The 24,799-nt window shown below is 40.4% G+C and overlaps 1 long non-coding RNA gene across 2 annotated transcripts; it reads right to left on the minus strand.

Moving 5' to 3' along the window:
• Positions 1-4,113: 4,113 nt before the first annotated feature.
• LOC142525196 (uncharacterized) lies at positions 4,114-5,568 on the minus strand. Of its 2 annotated transcripts, none has more exons than XR_012815039.1 (4): positions 4,823-5,568; positions 4,620-4,738; positions 4,494-4,536; positions 4,114-4,345 (listed from the first exon to the last, which is right to left on the minus strand). It is a non-coding gene; the product is annotated as an uncharacterized LOC142525196 (long non-coding RNA). The 2 variants fall into 2 exon arrangements; XR_012815038.1 differs by having other exon boundaries at positions 4,449-4,536.
• Between the last annotated feature and the right edge of the window lie 19,231 nt (positions 5,569-24,799).

The raw sequence follows: 24,799 nt of genomic DNA on the forward strand, positions 1-24,799 counted from the left end.
AAATTTTATACCGTTGTAAACCTCTATGAGTCTAGTTTGCAACGCAAAAAACGGTTTGTCATTTGAAGCACTCGAGCAAGGAGATATGCCATTTTTCCTACGGTCGCTGCAAGCTGCGCGAAAATTCAGTTTTGCATATATATGTGTAAAAAAATCTGAAATTTTCGAATTTTAAACATCAAAATCAGTTTCAATGTTCTTTCAAGAACACCTGCTCTGATACCAATTGTTGGGATCGATTAAGGGGGTAATCGTTGAGCTACAATAGCTCGGTTCTTGAAATATTGAATACCGATGAATTAAATCGAGTTTGGTTAAAAACCAAGCGGAAGATACTCGAAATAATCCTTCGTAGAAACCGATTAAATATTTTGTAAACCATTTAAAATATATGCAAGTTGAATGAGTAAAAATATTCAGTTGAAGCATTTTATCAAACACTTGGTATACAATATTTTGATATTTTAAGAACACATAAAATGCTTCAACAATGCATCTTTAAAAACAGTGAAAATGATGAGCAAATGCAATAAACAAATAGACACGAATTTGTTTATGGATGTTCGGAGATTTCAAACACTCCTACGTCACCTCTTCTTCCCCTTGGGAAGGATCCACTAGAAGACTTTGATTTATACAACTACTTGTACAAACCCATTCCGGAAGGACAGCACCCAACTAGAACTCCTAGCACTCTAGATTGTAGGCAGCACCTCACAATCAGCATATTGTTTAATGTCTCATATGCAAAGACTACATACACAAGTTTATTGTCTTTGTGCAAGACTCACTCAACTAATCTTTGAAGTTCAACTCTCTTGTATATGTGTGAGTGATTGTGTGTGAGGAATTTATCATTTACAGTGTATATCTCAAATGTATCCTCACACAAGGGCTTGTGCTCTCAACTAGCTGATATCTTCATGCTAACTGCCCATGCTTTGAATCCACTTCAAAAGCTGTTGTTTGATCTTCAATATGTTGTATTTATAGGCTCCAACACTGATATATACGTTAGACACAAGAATATGACCGTTGGAAAGTTTCTGTTTTGTTTCTGGAATTGCAACGGTCAAATTCGTCTTGCTCGACATTTTCTCGACTGGTCAACTCTGGTCAACTGGTCAACTCAACTGGTTCAGTTGGACTGGTTCAACTGGTCTTCAACTGGTCTGGTTCAGTTTCAGCTGGTCTGGTTCAGTTTCAGCTGGTCTGGTTCAACTGGTCTTCAGCTGGTCTGGTTCAGTTTCAGTTGGTCAGCAGCTGGTTCAGTTCAGTTGGTTGGTCAGCTCGTCAATAGTTGGTTCAGTTTCAGCTGGTGTGCTGAAATCAGCCTAGCTGATTTCAGTTTGTGCAAAATCAGTAACTTCATCGTCATTTATCAGCATCTTAAGCTTTGATTCAGACTTTGACTTTTCAAGATAATTTGTAGATCATCGTCTTATCTTTCCAACGCATACTGAATCGCTTCATTTCAATAACCGAGCTGAGAGATATGACCAAAATACCGCAGCTGCTCAAACTCAACTGATTGCTGTTTTCGTGTGATCAGTTCGGTAATTGAGCGATCAGTTAGACCATGATAACATCCGATTTTTCCCAACTGACGTGAATTATGATTTGTTCCAAATTGAGTTTTCTAATCAGTCCAGATGGCGGATTGTCATTTGGATAATCCAGTTGAGAGATATCATCAAAATAACGAAGCTCGCCAGAAATTCAGTTTGTGCAAAATTCAGTTTCAGCTTGCTTGTTGTGTTTGCAACTTCACACTTGAGTAAATATGTTAGAAACACAATAACAAATTTTGTTAACATCAAAATCAAGATTGCGAATTTGAAAAGTTCCAACATATAAGCACAAATTACTCATAGCAGTAACTTTGGATACCAATAACAAGGTTTTTCCGCTAGCATTTGCGTTTATTGATGAAGAAAATTATGATTCTTGGCATTGGTTCCTCGGTAATGTTGCACGACATGTTACCAGAGGATGTAGTGGTGTGTGCCTTATATCTGATAGACATGCGGGTATAACAAGTGCAGTGCAAGATCTCCCTGACTTCGAGCCTCCTCGTGGTGTTCATCATTTCTGTTTGAGGCATGTTTTCTCTAATTTCAAAAGTAAGTTCAAAAACATTCATTTGAAAGACTTATCTTGGGAAGCAGGGATACAACACCGAATAGCAAAATTTAATGCGACAATGGAGGCAATTAGAACAAATAATGCAGCAGCTTTCACGTATTTGTCAAACATTCCAAAAGAAAAATGGTCGTTGGCTCATGATGGTGGATGGAGACGAGGGATAATGACGGCGAACATGTCTGAGTGTATTAATGGTGTGTTGAAAGGGGTTTGATGCCTTCCAATAACTGCAATAGTGGAGCTGACCTTACAATGATGCGTGCACTATTTCATTCAACGGCGAGCGCGAAGTGATAAGATGCTGGAAAAAAATCAACCATGGACCAACTATGCATACTCTAAATTTGTTATGTGGTCAAAAAAATCAATTGATCATCGAGTAGTAAAATTTGACCAAAGGGATAAAACAGCGTATGTCGCTACAAGAAGAATACCAGGTCGTCAACATCACGTACAAGCTGTCAACATTTCTACGCGTGATTGAACATGTTGTAAATTCACAATATTTGGAATTCCTTGTTCACATGTTATATGTGCAGCAAAATAGTTTGGTTTAAATCTTGCATAGCTTGTACAACCATGGTTTACACTGAGCGAATATGTGAACACATACGATGGAAGATTCTACCATATTCATGATGAAAAATATTGGGATGAACCTACATTCCAATTACAACACAATACTGTTCGTCGAAAAAGGAGGCAGGCTAGTAGAGATCGCAGGACACGCATAAGAAATGAGATGGATCCACCATCAACGAGGGAGAAGACAACGTGGGAGGTAAAAGATCTACAATAATGTATTATACCTTATTTTTACTTCATAACATGTGAAGTGATTAATGTAATTACAAAATTATGTATTAAAATTTTATATTTATTATAAATCTTGTCCATTGCAGGTAGGTGCACGTGAGAAGATCGAGTTATGGTGCCAAATACATATGTTTGTGACGCAGAATTTACATTTTAATAGAAGTAGTAAATAAATTGTATTCAGTGTTGTATTGTTTTAAATATGTTTTAAAATAAAGTGTGTTGACTTATTTGACTTGATTTAATAATTATACTTATGATTTTTCATTACTATAACTTTATCTGTAAATTTATTAATAAAAGACTAATAAATCACATACACTAGATTGTTTTTTTAATATTCAATAATAAATTGTATACATTATTCCAATATAAATGTTGCAGCAACAACTTCAAATTAAAATAAAAAAATAGAAAAACATACAACAATACGACGTAAGTAATTGTGCATCTCGAAATAAATAGTTAATGATGATGGTAACGATGCCCCTTAGTGCCACACGGAGGTCTTCTAATGACTCTACGTCCACAACCTAACATCTTTTCAGCATCTCCATGCGTACGTGTTTGGGATGCAGATGTACTGGTATCGACAATGTTCCCACCAACCTCATACCATTCTGTCTCAGAATATTGTTGAAATGGTATGAGCGACGTGTTTAATGTAGGGCGACTCTCATTCATAACCGGTTGAAAGGCACTTTATAAAAATTGTGTAAACTACCGTAAAATGGATTGTAGTAACCATAGTCATACGATGGAAAGCTTGAAACCATAGGCGGAGTAGTGTATGCCATATTTGAATTTGATGGTCCGAGTTCAAACTCATTTCGTGTCAACATCGGTGGAGTTTGAACATGAGTTGGGCGTGTCTGTGACATAGATTCATATGTTATGTAACCTATATTTATTACAATAAATTAAATATATGTACATATGTAGATAAATCTAAAATGTCTTACGATAAATTGTCGGTAGTTTGCATCAACAGGATGGTAGCCCATGATGTTAGAAGGTACCACTGTCGGCGAGAGAAATATTTGTGAAATGTGATGATATCAACCAATATAGTCCACTGTAATGTCTGGTGTACCAGGTATGACATAATCCCCACCAATAACAAATTTATATATGTCTTTGTGATACGTCGTCCAATCACAGTTGTTCCGGCCTTGTCGCTTCAATTTATGGAAATTAACGAAGTTAGTAGCAGGTGGCGAGATACCCTGACGCATTCCAAATTGTCGAAGACACCGCTCTAGTCATACATCTCGACTATATGAAAATTGATCGATGCACATGTCGACCGACATAGATGAATTCTATTTCCATCAAGAATTCTAGCAACCTCCGGGGACTCCATATCATAAACTGTCCATAGAAACTGAAGCAAATAAAATAACAAAAGATTATCAAGTTGATAATATCAAATTTGGACTGAATTTTTAAAAAATTTCAAATTTTAAACAACTCATTTATGCATCTACCTACCCTTATATCATCCTGTAAAGCATATCTCTCATTATACGGACCGAATGATGGGTCGTGTGTGTCCAAGAGAATCCACGTCTCCACCTGAAAATTATAAAAGTACACAATACAGTCATTAAAAATACATAACAAAACAATAATAAAAGTTAATTAATTCTGATTAGTACCGTTCGCCGTATGGTGGGAATGGTAGACCCCGAAGCACATCTGTAGCCTGCTCTTCTGAAATAGATACTTGTTGCGCTCTATCTGGGCAAAAAAGAGTAATTCTAGACTATACCCAAATCTGCAATAACATACAACAGAAATTGTCAAATCATAAGAAAAATTAAGTACGACAAATATAATGACCGTAGAAATGTAAAAATACCTGCAATATCTTAACAGGACCACACAAATCGACCTTTAATCCCATTGATGTGTCGCACAGCTCTCTGTAAAGTTATGCCAACACAGCAGAACCCCAGCTAAACGTATTCACCATTTCTATGTCCTCAAGAAACTGCAAATACATAAGTTTCACAGCAGCACCTTCCGAGTCCGGAAACATTCAGCCAACAATGATCATTAATGCAACACAACGGGAATATTGTGACACGTCCCTTTCAGTGCTTTGATCATTAATCATATTATTTAGGCAATGGTCTCGCAAAGCGGTCAGATAAAGATGTGCACCTTTAATATGAGAAGATGTAGGCGTAAAACCCAACCAAGTTGTGCAGCGCTGTTATAAAGTATGTTTGTCGTACGCGGTATCTACATCAGTGATGAACATGCCATCAATATTCAACCCCCAAATAAGGGCAACGTCCTGTAGGGTGATTGTTGCCTCACCAACTGTAAGGTGAAATGTGTGTGTCTCACGACGCCATCTCTCAACGATGGCTGTAAGAAAATGATTATCATAATTTTTAATAGGACCACACTAAATGACACCATAGAAACCCATGCGTGCTAGATATAGATGGACACGAAGGTGAATCCCAGCATTAAGCAATCTCCAAAGACATTTGTCAGACCGGCGTGGAGGAATTAGTGCATCCATGTTTTAAGCGTTTATATTATTTGATATGTATCTACCCCGCAAATACAACACATTATCCGTATTTTCATTCATCTTGCAAAAAAAAAACATTATTTAACAAATATTATATTTTTTATCAACAAAATGTAACTACGTATTTTATAGTAAACGAAATTTATTTGCAATTTTTGACTTTAAAAAGTAAAATGTCTATGCTGATGATGAATTGGTAATGTGATAAATGTGATTAGATTTTTTTTTTAAAAAAAATAATAATTCATAATTATTGTAAATGATTATATTGACTTTACTTATAATAGTAACATATAATTTTTCTGTAGTAGGATAATATTTTATGATAATAATCTTAAAGAATAATAAATAAATATTAAAACAAATTTAATTTTTTCATTATCTAAACTACTATGATTTAAGATCGTTGATACCGCCACAAGAGCCCGGGTCACGGATGAACCGATACAAAAATTGGATAGCCCGAATCTGGGTCAATCTGCAGGATAGATTCTTCATAAGCCGAGCAGGAAAAAGCCCGGGACATTCTCCTCTCGAGCGATCGAAGAGCCCGGGCTCTCATGCGAGTGTCCGAGAACTTTTACCCGAGCTACCTCGAGAATTGCACCAAATTCGAGTGTATGGATATGGTCAATCTTATCTGTCAGAACAACATGTATTTGGCGTGCCATATAAGGTATCAGAAAGTATGGGCGGCCGACTTGACATATTTAGTAGGTAGGCACTGAAAACAATGTAACTACCTCATTTTCTCCTATAAATAGCAGGTATATTTCTCATTTAATGATTCTGAAATCTTTGAACTCTTAAGCAGACACATATATTCTCACACATATTGCTTGTGTTCTTGGTCTTCAACCTGCTGACTTTAGCATCAGAGTGGCCACGTCGGACACCCTTCCGGTGCCCATTCACGAGTTCTTTTCATTGTTTGCAGATCACGGTCTAAGCCATCTACTTTGCTCATTTTCCTGAACAAAATTATCGATCTGATCAGGTGGAGCATTCGATCTGGCTCATCCATTTCATCAGGATCACATCATTGGCGCCGTCTGTGGGAAATTGAAACTATGGCGTTGATATGGCTCCAACTAGAAGAACTAACCAGGATTCTTCCTGAGCTCCTGGAGATGATGCGCATACTTCAGGACAAGGTGGTGTTCCTCCCACAGGACCTAACCTTATCAATGTGTCTCCGGAAGATCTGGCTCAGATGATATCCGAGGCAGTGAAAAAAGCTATGGCCCAGAGAGACCTCTCTCATCATTCTAGCCCTCCGGGTAGGGAGCAAGAGCAAGAGCAGGAGGTAGGAGAGCAGGAGATGTGAGAAGAGGATGGGGAGTCTAGTGCCAGATCCAAATCCCCGACTGTGGCGGAAGAGTTGTTGGAGTTGAGACAGAAGATGAAGGTATTGGAGGGACAGTTGGAGGGCCGTAGTCTTTCTCGGGCAGTTGCCAATGGATGCCCATTTGCTGAAATTATTGTCGGGGAACCTCTTCCCGAGAACTTCAAATCTGCTAAAGTTAAAGATTACGATGGTAATGCGGATCCAGAGGAACACCTGGCCAAGTTCGAAAATATGACCATGTTGCACTGTTATACTGATCGAATTAAATGCAAGGTCTTTTTGACAACTCTGGTGGATTCCGCTCAAAGGTGGTTTGAGGAGTTGGCACCTCAGAGTATTAATTCTTTCAAGGACTTCCAGAAGGTGTTTCTACACCATTTCAGCAGCAGCAAAAAGTACAAAAAGACTGCATTTAGTCTTTTTGAAGTAAAGCAAAGCCCGGAGGAGAGTTTGAGGGATTACAATTAGAAGGTTTAACAGAGTTGCTTTGAATGTTCCTACTTGTGCCACCGAGACACAGACAACTGTATTCACCCAGGGTTTGAGGGAGAGTGAATTTTTTCGTTCATTAACCAAGAAAGTGCCCGTGGATTTTGAGGATTTGTTGTCCTGGTCAAATAATTAAATTAATATGGAGGAAGCACATAAGCAGAAAAGAGAAGCAGGGAGGAATGAGAGGGGAGACCGGGTGGTTAAGCTCGAGGAAGAGTAACCAGGGGCATTTTTCCCGTCATGTGCCCTTGAATATTATTCGAGACCGGGAGGTCTAGGAGTGTAGCCGGGATTTACTGCCATCTCAGCAGTTTGTTAGGCCTGAAAGGAATGGATTATGTACTCTCCACGGGGTGTGCTAACACAATACTGAAGATTGTAAAACCTTAAAGAGAAATTATGTCCCGCCCTCTGTCCAGGTACATAGTCAATCCAATAAAAGGATGAGAGTGACACCTTGGACGTCTCGGCAGCCAATACCCAGCGCCCGGAGAAATTCAAGGAATGCCCCGAGAAGTGACCACGGTAAGAGGAGAGAACAGGAGCCCGAGAGAAAGAAAGCCTCACCCCCCGCGGCGAGGTTAATAAAGATGATATCAGGAGGCTCCCCTGAAGGAGATTCCAATCGGGCAAGGAAGTCAAGAAGTAGACGAGATTGTATGGAGGTAGAAGGGATGAGGAGGAATGAAGCTGCAATCAGCTTTGGCCCTGAAGATTTAAAGGGTGTCAATTTGCCCCACAATGATGCCCTGGTGATTCCCTGATCATCCAAGCCAGGGTAGACAATTATGACATTATGAGAGTTTTTGTGGACTCGGACAGTTCTGTTAACGTCATATTCAAGGAGGCTTTTTGCACAGATGGATTTGCAGGGGTATCAACTGGAAAATGTGGAAACAACACTTTTTGGCTATGCTGGCCATGCTGTTTATCTTGAAGGGGAAATCATCTTGCCCTTGACTTTGAGTGCCGGAGAACTGAAGAAGACGGTAATGACTATTTTCATTGTGGTGGATGCAACGTCATCATATAATATTATTTTGGGGCGGCCGGCCATGAACGAGCTAAGGGCTGTAGCATCTATTTACCACCAAAAGATCAAGTTTCCGGGAGATCAACCTTCTTCCCGAAAATGTTATGTGGAGGCAGTCCGGGTGGATCAGAGTAAGGCCAGGAAGGGGGGGGGGGGGGGGGGCGAAGAGGGCAAGACTTGATGAGGGAGGGAAGAGAGTAGTGGAGAAGGGGGAGGTACATTTTGTAGCTGAGGAAGAGCAGGAGATTGTAGAGATCGGACCGGGCCAGCAGATCCGGGTGGCTCGAGACCTCAATTCATCCTCCCAGGTCATTTTAATTAATTGTTTAAAAACTAATATTAATGTTTTTGCCTTGGCCAAGCAGGAATTGACAGGGATATCACCCCTGATATCGGAGCATCACTTAAATATTCTCCCAGGATCTCACCCGGTGAAGCAAAAGAAGAGGCACTTTGGTCCTGAGAAGGACAAAGTTATTGATGAACAGGTGAAAGATCTGTTGAAGGCTGGCCACATTCGGGAAATTTAATTTCCTACTTGGCTCTCGAATATGGTGTTGGTACCAAAGTCCACCGAGAAGTGAAGAATGTGTGTGGACTTTCGGGACCTCAATAAATCTTGCCCCAAAGATCATTATCCCTTGCCCAGGATTGATCAATTGGTAGATTCTACCTCGGACTATGATTTGCTGAGCTTCATGGATGCTTACCAGGGTTATCATCAAATTCTCCTAGCTAGAGATGATCAAGATAAGGCCAGTTTCATCACCTTGGGAGGAACGTTTTGTTACGTTGTCATGCCTTTCGTGAAGAATGTCGGGGCCACCTACCAGCGGCTTATTAACAGAGTCTTTGAGAAGAAATTGGGCAGGAATGTGGAGGTGTACGTGTATGACATTTTGGGCAAGTCTAAGAAGGTTGCTGACTTCATTTCTGATTTAGAGGAAACTTTTACCACCTTGATGCATTATGGAATCAAGCTCAACCCGGCCAAATGTATCTTTGGCATGAAGAGTGGCAAGTTTCTGGGCTTTATGGTGACATACCGAGGGATTGAGGTAAATCAGGAGAAGGTCAAGTCTGTATTATGCATGTCATCTCCCCAATCTGTCAAAGAAGTGCAGAAGCTGACCGGGAGGATTGCTTCTCTTTCTCGATTTATATCCCGATCAGCACACAGAATTTACCTTTTTTTCAAGTCCTATGGAAGGCCCAACAGTTTGGATGTGATGAAAAGTGTGAGCAAGCCTTCCGATATTTGAAGAGTCATCTTGCAGAGCTTCCTATGCTGGTAAAGCCGGAGCCCGGGGAGAAATTGTTTGTTTACTTGTCTACTACAGAGTATGTTGTCAGCTCAATATTGATAAAGGAAGAAGGCTCTGATCAGAAGCCTGTCTATTATGTCAGTCATGCCTTAAGAGGCCCCAAGCTCCGGTATAGTGAGGTAGAGAAGATAGCCCTAGCCTTGGTTATTACTGCCCGGAAACTGTGGCTTTATTTTCTTTCGCATCAAATCATTTTTCTTACTAATAGTCCTCTTGGGAGGATTATGCGGAAGTATCCGGGCGGATGATCATGTGGGCAGTAGATTTGGGCTAATATGATATTGAGTATAAGCCCCGGGTTGCCATCAAATCACAGGCCTTGTCAGATTTTCTATCCGAGATGGTTCAGCCCGATGAAGAGGAGGTGTGGAGAGTTTTTGTGGAAGGGGCGTCCAGCCTTGCTAGATGTGGAGTAGGTGTGGTAATAATATCTCCCTGGGAGAAAAAATTAAGCTGGCCTTGAGAATTGACTCCCGGATGACGAATAATGAGGCAAAATACGAAGCTGTTCTTGCTGGTATCCGAGCGGCCCGGGAAGTTGGAGCTTCTCGGATTATATTATGCTCTGATTCACAGTTGATTACACAACAGATCAAGGTGTTTATGAGGCTAAGGATGATAGGATGCTCAAATATTTACAGCTCGTCAAAGCCCAGTCATAAGTATTTGTGGATTGGAGTATTGAACAAATACGCCGGGAGGAGAATGATGAAGCAGATGATTTGGCAAAAATGGCTGCTTCTTTGTCAGAAGCCAGTACCCGGTAAGTGTTGCATGTTTCCCAGCTAATCCTCTCCACAGAAGAAAAAACATTGCCAGCACCCGAGGACTCCTGGATGACACCCTTGATCAAATTCATTATGAACAATGAATTACCTGAAGACAAAGCCCGAGCCCAGAAGATTAAGAGACAAGCTTCCAAGTTTGTTCTCTTAAATAAAGTCTTGTGCAGGAGATCATTTCAGGGACCTCTATTGAAATTCTTACCCACGGGAGAGGTGGATTATGTCCTTCGGGAGATTCATGAAGGATGCTGCGGTGAGCATCTCGGAGGAATATCTTTGGCCCAAAAGACAATGCTTGCTGGATTCTGGTGGCCAACTATTAGCCAGGACTCTACCCGAGTTGTCCGGGGAGTGGTCCGGGCTTGTGAGGGTTGTCAACATCATTCAAATTTTCAGCACAGCCATGCCACTCGTATGAAGCCTATCTGGGCATCTTGTCCCTTTGACCAGTGGGGTATGGACATCGTCGGTCCTTTTCCTATTGCTCGGGCTCAAAAGAAATTTTTGCTGGTAGCTGTGGACTATTTTTCTAAGTGGGTGGAAGCCGAGCCCTTAGCTAAGATCACTGAGCAAGAAGTCTTAAAGTTTCTATGGAAGAACATAGTGTGCCGATTTTGGAGCCCCGAGGAGACTAATCTCGGATAACGGGAGACAGTTTCAGGGAAGAGAGATTACATCTTGGTGTCGGGAGATGAAGATCACTCAAGCTTTCACCTCTGCTGCCTATCCTCAAGCTAATGGCCAGACAGAAGTTGTAAATAGAATTATCATGCAAGCCTTGAAAACTAGGTTGCAGGGCAAAGGTAAAGACTGGGCGGAAGAGTTGCCCAGCATTCTCTGGGCATACAGAACGACGCCCCGGGCACCTACTCAGGAAACTCCTTTCAATCTGATGTATGGTTCTGAAGCCGTTCTTCCAGTTGAGATCGGACAATCTTCTTCTCGGGTAGAATCTTACTCGGACAATAATGATCAAATTCGGGTAATGAAATTGGACCTTATAGAAGAGAAGAGAGATCAAGCATTAATTCGAATGGAAGCATATAGAGGCCGGGTTTTGAAATCATATAATAAGAGAGTCCGAATCCGTGACTTCCAAATAGGAGATCTGGTTATGAAGAAAGTTAATCCAGCAGGAGATGTGGGAAAGTTGGAAGCTCGGTGGGAAGGACCTTACAAAATAACTCGGAAAGTTAGCTCAGGAGCTTTTTATCTTGAAGATACTCAAGGACATGCTCTCAAAAGACATTGGAATTTTTTTCATTTAAAGAAGTATTATGTTTGACAGATGTAATTATTTGTTTGAAGGTATAATGAAAGATCTATTTTTACAGAGAGAAATGTTATATAGTTGTTATATCTTCATCCGGGAGGTACGAAGCCCCGGTTATTAATAAGCTCAGGACACTACACCCTGGCTCGGGGCACCACACCGCGACGATTAAAATCCCAGGACACTACACCCTGGCTCAGGGCACCACACCTCGACAATTAAAAGCTCAGGGCACTACACCTTGGCTCGGGGCTCCGCACCTCGACCAATCTAAGTCCAGGGCTCTGTACCCTGGCTCAGAGCACTAGACCTCGACCACTTCCAAGTCCCGGGACATGATCCCTAACCCAGGGATCCGCACTTTAGTTATTCATACAATACAAGGATTATTATTCAGGTTCAGCGTTCATTATCCCGACTACTCGATTAAGGTTTACCGGTTAATTCTCAATACTTATGGTTACAATCAATTCTATGAGCCGAATGTTGAGGAATTAACAAGGCAATATTAAATAATAATGAAAGAAAGGGAATTTTATTAATAAAGAGGCCCGAGGGCTCGAGTTACATAAGGGAAGATATTACAATTTTTAATCTATGTCTACATGATCAGACCTTGGCTCATCTTCTTCTTCAGTGTCCTCCTTCCCTTCCTCGGCATCCTGAGGGAGTGATGCTATTGCTCAGTCAAAATCAGGAAAGCCCTTCCTATCCGCAGGTATAAGCCCAGCCTCTTTAAACTGATTCCGGCATTTGTAAAATCCGGTCTTAACTAAAGGATAGGCGCGATCTTCGACTGCTGCCTTAAATTCCAAGGAAGAGAGGAAGGAGGCCTGCAATTGAGCCCTGTCTTGTTTACTCTCAGCCAGGGACTTCTCAGCAGCTTCTGCCCGGGACATCTGCTCTTCCATGCCATCCATCAGGGATCTATTCTTGGCTTCAGAAAGGGAAAAATGTACCCGAAGAGCCTCCTCCCCGATGAGGCTTTCATTAAAACCATCCCGGTCTTTGGTCAGAGCTGCTTGGGGCGACTCAAAGGAAGCATGAAGAGTGGCAGTTTCCTCTTCGTGAAGCCTCTTAATCCGAGCAAGATCTCCTTGAAGCTGATCATGTAGTTGATGCAAACGTGGTTGGTCAAGCACCAAATAAGGCATGGGAGTCATTGGAGTTGCCCGAAGGACCTATAACTAGGGGACGTAGCAAGAAGTTTAAAGAAGCACTTCAAGGATTCATGGTGAGCTACCAAGGAAGTTCAACAAATGGGGTGTCAAAATTAGAGGAGCTTGGGGAACATGGACACAATGATGGGAGTGTTTGGAATGTAATTCAAGTGTTAAATGATCATGAGGACAGCAGCAAGCGCGCACCCGCGCCAGAAGCGGCGCAGCCGTGCGCATGAACCAGGAACAGACGCGCCACCGCGCCACAAGTGGCGCGGGCGCGCGCCCCCGCGTGGAAACCCGCGCCACCATGCGCCCCCGCGCGTGATCTCGTGCATCCGCGCGTCTTTCCGTGTCAAAATTGTTATCTACTTTTATTAAGCCTTTTCACACATCTTTTCTTGTATTTTATTGTTTATATAGTGCACTGTATCAATGAAGGAACGAATAATTCAGATTGATAAAAAATATCTTGAGAAGTTTCTCTCAAATTTGCAAGGCATTTTGCTTTGTTCTTCACAAAATCAAACTTATCAAAGATTGCATCTTTGTGGCGTTTGTCGATTGTTTTTCGCACGGATTGTCAAAACAAGTTCTTTGAAGGTTCGTTTGAAATTCGATTGTTATTATCGTTGATATTTGTTGCTAAGTTATAATCGCTTAGAGGTGAATATCACAAATCGTTACTTGTTTCAAAAGATCGGGACAACTTAATCGATTCTTGTTCGTTATTGAATTGAGGGCTCGATTTTAATAATCGTGTTTGCTTCTCATTCGTACAAGGATTCGTATCATTTGATATCAGAGCTTCTGGTTCTGTTTGATTCAAGTAAGTTATCGTTGTTGTTGTTATTTTCAGATCTGTCTAAAATTTCGTTTTGATCTCAGATCTGTGGTATCCTTTCGTTTCTATTGTCAAATCTTTCTATATATATAAAAATATATATATAAGAAAAGAAAAACATAAATTTCGTTCTGTTATCAGATCTGTGTTATTCCTTCGTTTTTGTTTTCAGATCTGTGTTATCCTTTGTTATGTTTTCAAATCTGTGTTATTCTAGTGTTCTTGTCTTTGTGCAATCCAAGTGAGACAGTTGCAAGTGTTCACAAGTTGAATCTTGTTAGTTTGATAAAAATATATATATATATATATATATATATATATAAAGATTGATCACATTTTTGAGAGAACTATCACATTCGAGTGAAAATATTTGAGTGCGAGTGTTATTTCTTTGCAGTGATTATGAGAATTTGGGTGAGGAACATCTTTTACTTCTACTAACATTTTCTTGCAGGTACAAAATCTGAAAGTAAAATGGAGAGGGAGGTAGGAGGGATTTCGAATCAGGGGTTGTCTAAGGTTCAAATGGAGGCGTTGTTTGGGCATTTTAGTAGAATGATGAGGGCCGAGTTGGATCCTTTATATGAAAGGTTGGATAGGCTTGAGGTTAGTACTAGCGAAAATAAATCTAAGCCTAAAGGTTTGGGTAGAGGAGAAGAAGAAGAGTATGAATATGATTTGGAAGGAGAAGATGAGAGTCAAAACGAGAACTGGGGTAGGAGCGAAAGAGGTAGAGGATTTGGTAGGGGAAGAAGAGAAGCCGTACGGGGTAGGTACGATGATGGGAATAAGGAAGATAGTAACATAGGTAGTATTAAGATGAAAATTCCGTCGTTCCATGGTAAGTCAGACCCAGAGGCTTATTTAGAATGGGAAAAGCGGGTTGAATTTATTTTTGATTGTCACCAGTATTCTGAACTCAAAAAGTTTAGGTTGGCCGTGGTTGAATTTGTTGATTATGCACTTATTTGTAGGGGTCAATTAGTAACCACTAAGAGAAGATGCAATGAGAGGCCTATAGAAACTTGGGTTGAGATGAAAAGCGTAATGAGGAAGAGGTTTGTACCAAATCACTACTATAGAGAAATGTTTAAAAAGTTACAAACTTTGAGACAGGGTGTGAAGAGTGTTGAGGACTACTATAAATAAAGAGTTGGAAGTAATCATGATTAGAGCAAATATAGAGGAGGATAGTGAGGCTACTATGGCTCGTTTTCTGTGTGGTTTGAACAGGGAAATTCAAGACCAAGTGGAGCTTAGACACTACTTGGATCTAGATGAAATGGTACAAATGGCGATAAAAGTGGAGCAACATTTCAAGAGGAGAGGAGTTGGCCGTACCATTCAAGCTGGGAATATATCAACACCTTGGCGTTCCAATGTTGTTAAACGTGAAGAAGGCAAGGTAGTGGTCAAACCCAAAGCTGACATTAAACAGGAGGCGCCTAAGCAAGTAGTGCAAGGTAAACCTGAAACTACTATTAATCGTTCTAGAGATATTAAATGTTTTAGGTGTCAAGGAGTTGGCCATATTGCTAGCCAATGTCCCAATAAAAGAGTGATGGTGTTGAATGCTTATGGGGAGTATGAATCTCATAGTGAGGGAGATGATGGAGAGGATGAAGATGAGATGCCTGCATTAGAAGATCCTGATGAGGGATATGAGGCAGTTGTGGGTGAGGCGTTAGTGACTAGGCGTATCATGAATGCCCAAGTCAAAGAAGAAGAGACTAACCAGCGGGAAAACTTGTTCCATACTAGATGTTTTGTCAGTGGCAAAGTTTGCAACATTATTATAGATGGAAGGAGTTGTACCAATGTTGCTAGTCTTGAGATGGTGGAAAAATTGAGCTTGCCTACTTTGAAACATCATCAACCATATAGGCTACAGTGGTTGAATGACTGTGCTGAAGTGAAAGTGAACAAACAAGTTTTGGTAGCGTTTTCGATTGTGAAGTATGTTGATAAGGTGTTGTGTGATGTGGTGCCAATGCATGCTTGTCATATTTTGTTAGGGAGACCATGGCAATATGATAGGCAAGTGACACATGATGGGTTTAGAAATAAATATTCTTTTGTACTCAAGAAAGAACCCATTGTTTTACTTCCTTTGTCCCCAAAGCAAGTGTTGGAGGACCAATTGAAAAAAAAAAAAGAGAAGAGGCCGAAAAAAAGAGTGAAATCAAAAGTGAGATGGCCCTTGAAAGAAAAGATGAGATGGCTGAAAAAAGAGAGATCAAAATGGAGAGATAGCCATACAAAAGAAAAAAGGGAGGAAAGAAAATGAGGAAAAAGAAATTGAGAGGAAAGAGGCCAAAAAGAAAACATATATGGCCCAAAAGAGTGAGTTGAAACAATTGTTGCACACACATGATCCACTTCTGTTGATTCTTTACAAAGAGATTCTCTTTAACACAAGTGATATAGCCGGATCCCTTCCGAACATTGTTGTTTCACTTTTGCAGGAATTTGAAGATGTATTTCCGGAGGAGTTATCTCAAGGATTACCACCATTGAGGGGAATCGAGCACCAAATCGATTTCGTGCCGAGGAGTGCATTGCCAAATCGTCCAGCCTATAGGAGCAATCCGGAGGAGACTAAGGAACTTCAGCGGCAGGTAAGTGAGTTGTTAGATGGGGGTTTTGTGCGTGAGTCCATGTCACCCTGTGCTGTACCTGTTTTACTTGTTCCTAAGAAACATGGCTCATGGCGTATGTGTGTAGATTGTAGAGCATCAATAACATAACCATTAAGTATAGGCATCCCATACCTAGACTAGATGATATGTTAGATGAATTGCATGGTGCTTGTATCTTTAGCAAAATTGATTTGAAGAGTGGGTATCATCAAATTAGAATGAGAGAAGGTGATGAGTGGAAAACTGCTTTTAAAACCAAATACGAGTTATATGAGTGGATGGTCATGCCTTTTGGCTTAACTAACGCTCCTAGCACTTTTATGAGGTTAATGAATCATGTTTTGCGTGCACCCATAGGAAAGTTTGTTGTGGTTTATTTTGATGATATCCTAGTGTATAGCAAAGATTTAGAAGAGCATGTTGAGCATTTGAGACTTGTACTGGCAACACTTAGGGCTGAACATTTATATGCTAATCTTAAGAAATGTGATTTTTGTACAAGCAAACTTGTCTTTCTTGGTTTTGTGGTAAGTTCACAAGGGATACAAGTGGATGAGGACAAGGTAAGTGCTATTCGAGATTGGCCAACGCCTGCTTCTGTTGGTCAAGTTCGAAGCTTTCATGGTCTTGCAAGCTTCTATAGGAGGTTTGTAAAAGATTTTAGCACACTGGCTGCACCGATGACAGCGGTGATTAAGAAGAACATTCCATTTCATTGGGGCGAGGAGCAAGAGAAGTCTTTTAATATTATTAAACAAAAATTAATTAATGCGCCTTTACTTGTTTTGCCTGATTTTTCTAATACTTTTGAAATTGAATGTGATGCTTCAGGTATAGGTATTGGTGAGGTTTTGATGCAAGGAGGACGACCAGTGGCGTACTTTAGTGAGAAACTCAATGGAGCAGCATTGAACTATCCAACGTATGACAAGGAGTTGTACGCGCTTGTGAGGACTTTGGAGATGTGGCAACACTACTTGAGGCCTAAGGAGTTTGTGATTCATACCGACCATGAATCTCTAAAGTACCTTAGGGGACAACAGAAACTGAACAAGCGGCATGCCAAGTGGGTGGCATTCATAGGTACATTTCCCTACATAATCAAATACAAACAAGGTAAGGATAATGTAGTGGCCGACGCACTATCACGGAGATACGTATTAATCTCTACCTCGGAGTCGAAAATCTCGGGATTTGAGCATGTGAAAGAGTTGTATTTGTTGGATGAGGATTTTAAGGAGATATTTGAAACATGTATGCATGGTCCACTTGACAAATTTTATTTGCATAACGGGTTTTTATTTAGAGAAGATAGATTGTGCATTCCTAAGTCATCAATTCGTGAGTTACTTGTAAGGGAGGCACATGGTGGTGGTTTGATGGGGCACTTTGGTGTGGCTAAAACTTTGAATTGTTTGCATGAGCATTTTTATTGGCCACATATAAAATGTGATGTTGAGCGTGTTTGTGAAAAGTGCATTACTTGTAGACAATTTAAGTCTAGAACACAATCACATGGATTGTATACACCACTTCTTGTTCCTAGTGAACCTTGGATTGATATTTCTATGGATTTTGTTTTAGGTTTGCCGAGGAATAAGAAGGGGAGGGATTCAATATTTGTTGTTGTTGATAGATTCTCTAAGATGACACATTTTATTGCTTGTCATAAAACCGATGATGCATCAAACAATGGGGATTTGTTCTTCAAGGAAGTCGTTAGGTTGCATGGTATGCCTATGACTATTGTATCTGATCGTGATGTTAAATTTTTGAGTTACTTTTGAAAAACTTTGTGGGCTAAACTTGGCACAAAACTGTTGTTTTCTACTACATGTCATCCTCAAACGGATGGATAAACTGAAGTTGTTAATAGAACTCTTGGAACACTTTTGCGTGCTATACTTAAAAAGAACTTGAAAAATTGGGAAGAATGTTTATCATTTGTTGAGTTTGCGTATAATCGTAGCGTGCATTCTACTAAAAATTATTCGCCATTTGAGATTGTTTATGGTTTTAATCCTTTAACCCCTTTGGATTTAATGTCTTTGCCTGTGAGTGAAAGGTTAAACATGGATGGAAAGAAGAAGGCTGAATTTGTTAGGAGTTTGCATGAGAAGGTTAAGGCTAATATCGAGAAGAAGAATTTACAATACACGAATCAAGCCAACAAGGGAAGGAAAAAGATGGTTTTTGAAAAGGGAGATTGGGTGTGGTTGCACTTAAGGAAGGAAAGATTTCCAGAAAAGCGACGTTCGAAGCTCTTACCTATGGGTGATGGACCATTTCAAGTGCTTGAAAGGATCAACGACAATGCCTACAAACTAGACTTATCAGGTGAGTACAATGTCAGTTCTACTTTTAATGTTAGTGATCTTTCGTTGTTTGATGTAGGAGATGATCAAGATTTGAGGACAAATCCTTTTCAAGAAGGGGAGGATGATGCAAACGTGGTTGGTCAAGCACCAAAGAAGGCATGGGAGTCGTTGGAGTTGCCCGAAGGACCTATAACTAGGGGACGTAGCAAGAAGTTTAAAGAAGCACTTCAAGGATTCATGGTGAGCTACCAAGGAAGTTCAACAAATGGGGTGTCTAAATTAGAGGAGCTTGGGGAACATGGACACAATGATGGAAGTGTTTGGAATGTAATTCAAGTGTTAAATGATCATGAGGACAGCAGCAAGCGCGCACCCGCGCCAGAAGCGGCGCAGCCGCGCGCATGAACCAGGAACAGGTGCGCCACCGCGCCACAAGTGGCGCCGCCACGCGCGCCCATGCGCGCGCCCCCGCTTGGAAACCCGCGCCACCACGCGCCTTGGCAGAACTTCGCGCGCCCCCGCACGTGATCTCGTGCATCCGCGCGTCCTTCCGTGTCAAAATTGTTATCTACTTTTATTAAGCCTTTTAACACATCTTTTCTTGTATTTTATTGTTTATATAATGCATTGTATCAATGAAGGAACGAATAATTCAGATTGATAAAAAATATCTTGAGGAGTTTCTCTCAAATTTGCAAGGCATTTTGCTTTGTTCTTCACAAAATCAAACTTATCAAAGATTGCATCTTTGTGGCGTTTGTCGATTGTTTTTCGCACTGATTGTCAAAACAAGTTCTTTGAAGGTTCGTTTGAAATTCGATTGTTATTATCGTTTATATTTGTTGCTAAGTTATAATCGCTTAGAGGTGAATATCACAAATCGTTACTTGTTTCAAAAGATCGGGACAACTTAATCGATTCTTGTTCGTTATTGAATTGAAGGCTCGATTTTAATAATTGTGTTTGCTTCTCATTCGTACAAGGATTCGTATCAGTAGTTCTTGACAAACCCAGACTTGTTGACCTTTCTTAGTAGCTACCGCAGCCACTTCCTCGAAAGCCAAGATCATCATCTGAGTAGCCTATGCAAAAAAAAATAAGAAGGAGGGGGAGGAAAGAAGAAAGAAGAAATTTATAGATAAGAACCGGTTCGAGCCCTCTAGGAATCTTTCATCAGGTCGAGAACTTTTCAAAAAAGCCTCCTCAGCACGAATGAGCATCTGCTTGAGGAGTTGTATGCCGATTGAAGTAGCCCCCTCCAAAAAAACGTTAGCCCGGGTAGGTTGCTCAGATTGAAGGGGCTCTTGTAGTGGCTCATCAGTGAGTTGTTGGCGGGGAAGAGTTGATTGGGAAGCCTGGGAGGTGCCCTGTCCGCCTTCTTGGATCTCCTCGAGCAGGATCAGTTTCGGGCCTATTACAGCCTTTCGCTTCCTTTGCCTAAGAGGAATCTGATCTTCATCCTCCTCCACTACTTCAGTCGCCACCCGGAGGCCAACTCCCTCTTGATTTGGCGGAGTGGTTTCTTGGGCAAATTCAATTCTCTGGGCCACCTCCTCGGCCTGTTTCTTTTTTGCTCAGCAGCAGCTTTCCTGGCCGCCAATTTCCTTTCTCGGGTCGTCTTTTCATCCGCCCGTTTCTTTGCAAAGGCCTCTTGCATCTTTGAGTTGTCTGCACTAGAAGAGAAAAGAGAGTTAGTACAAAATAAAAGTATAAATAAAATGGAATAAATGCAAAAACGGGGAGATCGAGAATTACCGGGTTGAGCGCCCGAGTCAGCCACCTCATCAATTACCCGGTCAGTAGGGTCTTCAGCCCGGGCACTCAACTCGTAGGCCACAAGATTCTCCTAGGAGATGAGGGTGGAGGAGTAGTACTTTTGACCCTACACCAAGTCTTGGCTTTGGGTGTAAAATTGCTCAAATTTGTAAGCCCGGGGAAGGGCAGGTTGAGGGGGAAGAGAGGGGCCGGGAGTTGAATATAGAAATATCGTCCTTTCCATCTCTTCTAGGAAGAAGAGATGTCATCAAGGAATCGGGCATTCAACCTGGCAGACAGGGAGAAAGCATTGTCTCCCAGTCTGCAAACAAAAAAATAATGAAGGACTAGGGGGTTGATAACAAAATTGTGCATTTTAAAAAGAACATAGACTGAGGTCGTGATACGAAAGGAGTTCCGGTGGATTTGGTTAATAGGTACGACAAAAAACTTGGCGACCTCAATGTAAAAAAGAAGGAATAGGGAACCGGAGACCATTTCTAATTTGGTCTCGGAAGAAAGTTGTATAGCCGGGAGGAGGGCTATCTGTCCTATCGTTAGGGCCAGGTATCATGATGGAGAAAGTAGAAGGAATTGAGCCCAGAACTCGGAGTTCCTTGTCTGCCCTCGAGTGCAGTGTGCTGCTCATTGAGGAGAACCAAGGAACCCTCGGGGTCTCAGTAGAAGAGGGGTCAGAAGCCCGGGATTCGCCCTTACCTTTGTTCTTTTTTAAAACTCGGGAAAGGCTAAAAGAAGATGGTTCTGAAGTGGAGGATTTAGATTGATGGGTTTTTGGTTTTTTAGAAGCTTGGGTAGAAATACGACGACGGGGAGGAGAGGGGGAAGAATCAGAGCGCATTGCGGTGGAATCGAAGCTAGGCGAGCCTCGCACATTTGCTCCGGAAGGTTGAAGAGGTGGAATTAGACATTTTCGAGAGAGAATCGAGAACTTACAAGTTTGGTAGGAGAAAGGTGGTGACTGTGCGAATGTAGTGCTGATGGTGGTGGAAGATCGCCTGAGCCTGGAGAGCTATACGCCGCGAAGAGGAAGAATTTGAAATTCAAATTTGCGAAAAGTAACATATGAAGGGGATGTTTGGTTTTATATAGGCGAAAAAGAGTTAATCTCCACCGTTGATCTAGATCAGATCGGACGATTAGGATGCATCTAGGCAATTGTGCGGACATATGAAAGGACGCACACGAATATCGAGGAGACATGCTCATTATTACCTCGGGATACGAGACGATTTTTCGGCGCTTTAAATGCTAAATCATACGTCATAATGACATCATCCTGACTACCCGAGAATAATAAACGACAAAATACTCAAAGTCCGGGAGATTTAAGGCCTCGGTATCTCATTCTAAAGCCTAGAAGATTTAAGGCCCCGACATCTCATTTTAAAGACAAGGAGATTGGAGCTCCCGGCACCTCATCCCATCTCTGGGATATTTGAAGTCCCCAATGCTTTTGTGAATCAAAATTGATTATTTTTTCTTTGAGAATCCAAGCACGACTGATCGGGACAGCGAGTATGACTCTAGCCCGGCTATTTAAGGGATGGGTGGTGATATCCCCACAAGAGCCCGGGTCACGGATGACCGGATACAAAAATTGGATAGCCTGAATCTGGGTCAATCTGCAGGATAGATTCTTCAGAAGCCGGGCAGGGAAACGCCCGGGACATTATCCTCCCGAGCGATCGAAGAGTCCGGGCTCTCACGCGAGTGCCCGAGAACTTTCACCCGGGCTACCTCGAGAATTGTACCACACTCGAGTGTATGGATATGGTCAATCTTATATGTCAGAACAACATGTCTTTGGCGTGTCATATAAGGCATCAAAAAGTATGGGCGGCCTACTTGACATATTTAGTAGGTAGGCACTGAAAACAATGTAACTACCGTATTTTCTCCTATAAATAGCAGGTATATTTCTCATTTAATGATTCTGAAATCTTTGAACTCTTAAGCAGACACATATATTCTCACACATATTTCTTTTGTTCTTGGTCTTCAACCTGCTGACTTTAGCATCGGAGTGGCCACGCCGGACACCCTTCCGGTGCTCATTCACAAGTTCTTTTCATTGTTTGCAGGTCACGATCTAAGCCATCTACTTAGCTCATTTTCCTGATCAATATTATCGATCTGATCCGGTAGAGCATTCGACCCGGCTCATCCATTTCATCAGGATCACATCAATCATTATTAATCTAAATAAAAACGATTAGTGAAATCATTAATATCATAATACATTAATATTCTCCGATGAATTCAAAATTTGTTTAAGCGTGGATGCAAAAAATATTACACAATTAATACTATTATTATCATTATTATATAAATTTAAAAACTATAAATAAAGATATTTAAATTACTGTCATTATCCAAATCTTAGCGACCCCGTCAACAATATTATTCCTTATCTGAAGTTTGTTAACCGAGTTGAATTGATTTAATCGGGTTGATTTTAGGTTCAAATTTGCAGCACTTCTCCAGATTTTCCCATTAAAAAATAAATTCTAAATTTCATAATATTAATTGTTTAAATAATAACATTTATTCAAACAAATTTAGTTCAATATTTCAACGAAAAAAATATAATGAACAAAAATAATAACGTTACCTCTTAAAATTTTCTCGTGTGAAATAAATGATAAAATCAACGAACAATATAATAACCTGTCAATGTTAAACATTTTTATAAAAAATAAATTATAAAACAACATTAATTCAATAATAATCAAATAAATTAATACCCGACAATTCTCGATAACAAATAAGTTATAAACACAACGTCCGATCGAGAAGAAATTTAACTACCACAAAACGTGGAGGAAAAAACGAAGCGAAAAGAAAAACAAATGTTGGGCGAATGAATCAGAAGAAATGCCGAAATGTTCTAAAGGTAATCTCGGTGTATGTGTATGTGTTTGAAAGGCTCGGGACAATTTAAATAGGCGAAAGTCACGGATTCATAATCCGTGGAAGGTATATAATAAAATATTACAAATCTGAGAAATTTGTGCAAATATAACCATCCGTAACTTCAAAGTCCGGATTCATTTTTTAAAAAAATGAATCCGGTTTAAAAAAAATGAATCCGGATTTTGAAGTTACGGATTATTATATTTGTACACATTTTTCAGATTTGTAATATTTTATTATATATTTTTTAAAATTATATTATTTTTATTTAAAAAAAACCTATGATTTTGAGCACATTTCACATCAACAAGAAGGGACATATACAAACAAGTGTGTTAGACTTAACTTTATTGTGGTGATAAGTATTAAAACCAGTACGTATAATATCAACCAGAAGATTATGCAAAACAGTAGCTTTTAAGTTGCTCTAACAAAAGCAGTATCTCAGTTAATACTTAACGGATCAGCACTTAGCAGCTTTTTACTCGATCGTTTCAATCTTAATTGTTACCGTTATCTTATCTAGTACCAAGCATTAAATGCTATACTAAGTCATTTAATACGCTTTACCGATTTTAGTATAAAACAGGACTGATTGTTCTGTAACTCTTATGCAGGAACATATTTCGGTAATAAAGCTAATTGTATCAGAGGACAGGAGACAATCTTTGATTATAGACGTTGGACTCAAGTTACCTATATATATGGATCAAAACCATTTAGGTAAATAGGCTGATCATTCTTATCTATCCAACAATACATTGAGCAACCGCGAAATTTCCATTATCTTCAAAAGCTCAAAATTGCAGAAAAGCAGTACACGCATCATATTATATATCTGATATTTGGAGATCATTTTGTACTGCTGTTTCTTCATCTCTTCAAGCATAACTTTATAATATTGTAGAAAAGTTTGTAAACTGGAAAAGAGTCTTTTCCAGAACATTGCTATATTGAACTATTGTATCGAGTTGCTAAGAGTTTCAGTAGGCAATAGATAAGCCCTGCTGAAGTGGGTGTGTACTGTAAAACCAAAGTCTTTTAGTGATACCTTCTGAAAACAGAAGAAGGGGAGACGTAGAAGATTTTATCTTCGAACTTCCAGAAACAACTACTGTGTTACTATCTACTGCTATTACTGTTTTTCACCTTACTCCATCAGATTGTTTCCGCACTTTCAACTGTGATCTGCTGGACGTACTATTGAACAAGAACAGCTACAATCTCTAACAGGATTTTAGCACCCTTTGCACAATTTTTCATCAAAGGAGAAGAGTTTATTCACCGCCCCGCCCCCCCCCCCCCCCCCCCCCCCCCCCTCTAAACTCTACATCGATCCCCAACAAGTGGTATCAGAGCAGGTTTCTCTTGTTCTGAAAATTTG

The sequence above is a fragment of the Primulina tabacum genome, chromosome 14, assembly GCF_025594145.1.
Source record: "Primulina tabacum isolate GXHZ01 chromosome 14, ASM2559414v2, whole genome shotgun sequence".
Lineage (NCBI taxonomy): Eukaryota > Viridiplantae > Streptophyta > Magnoliopsida > Lamiales > Gesneriaceae > Primulina > Primulina tabacum.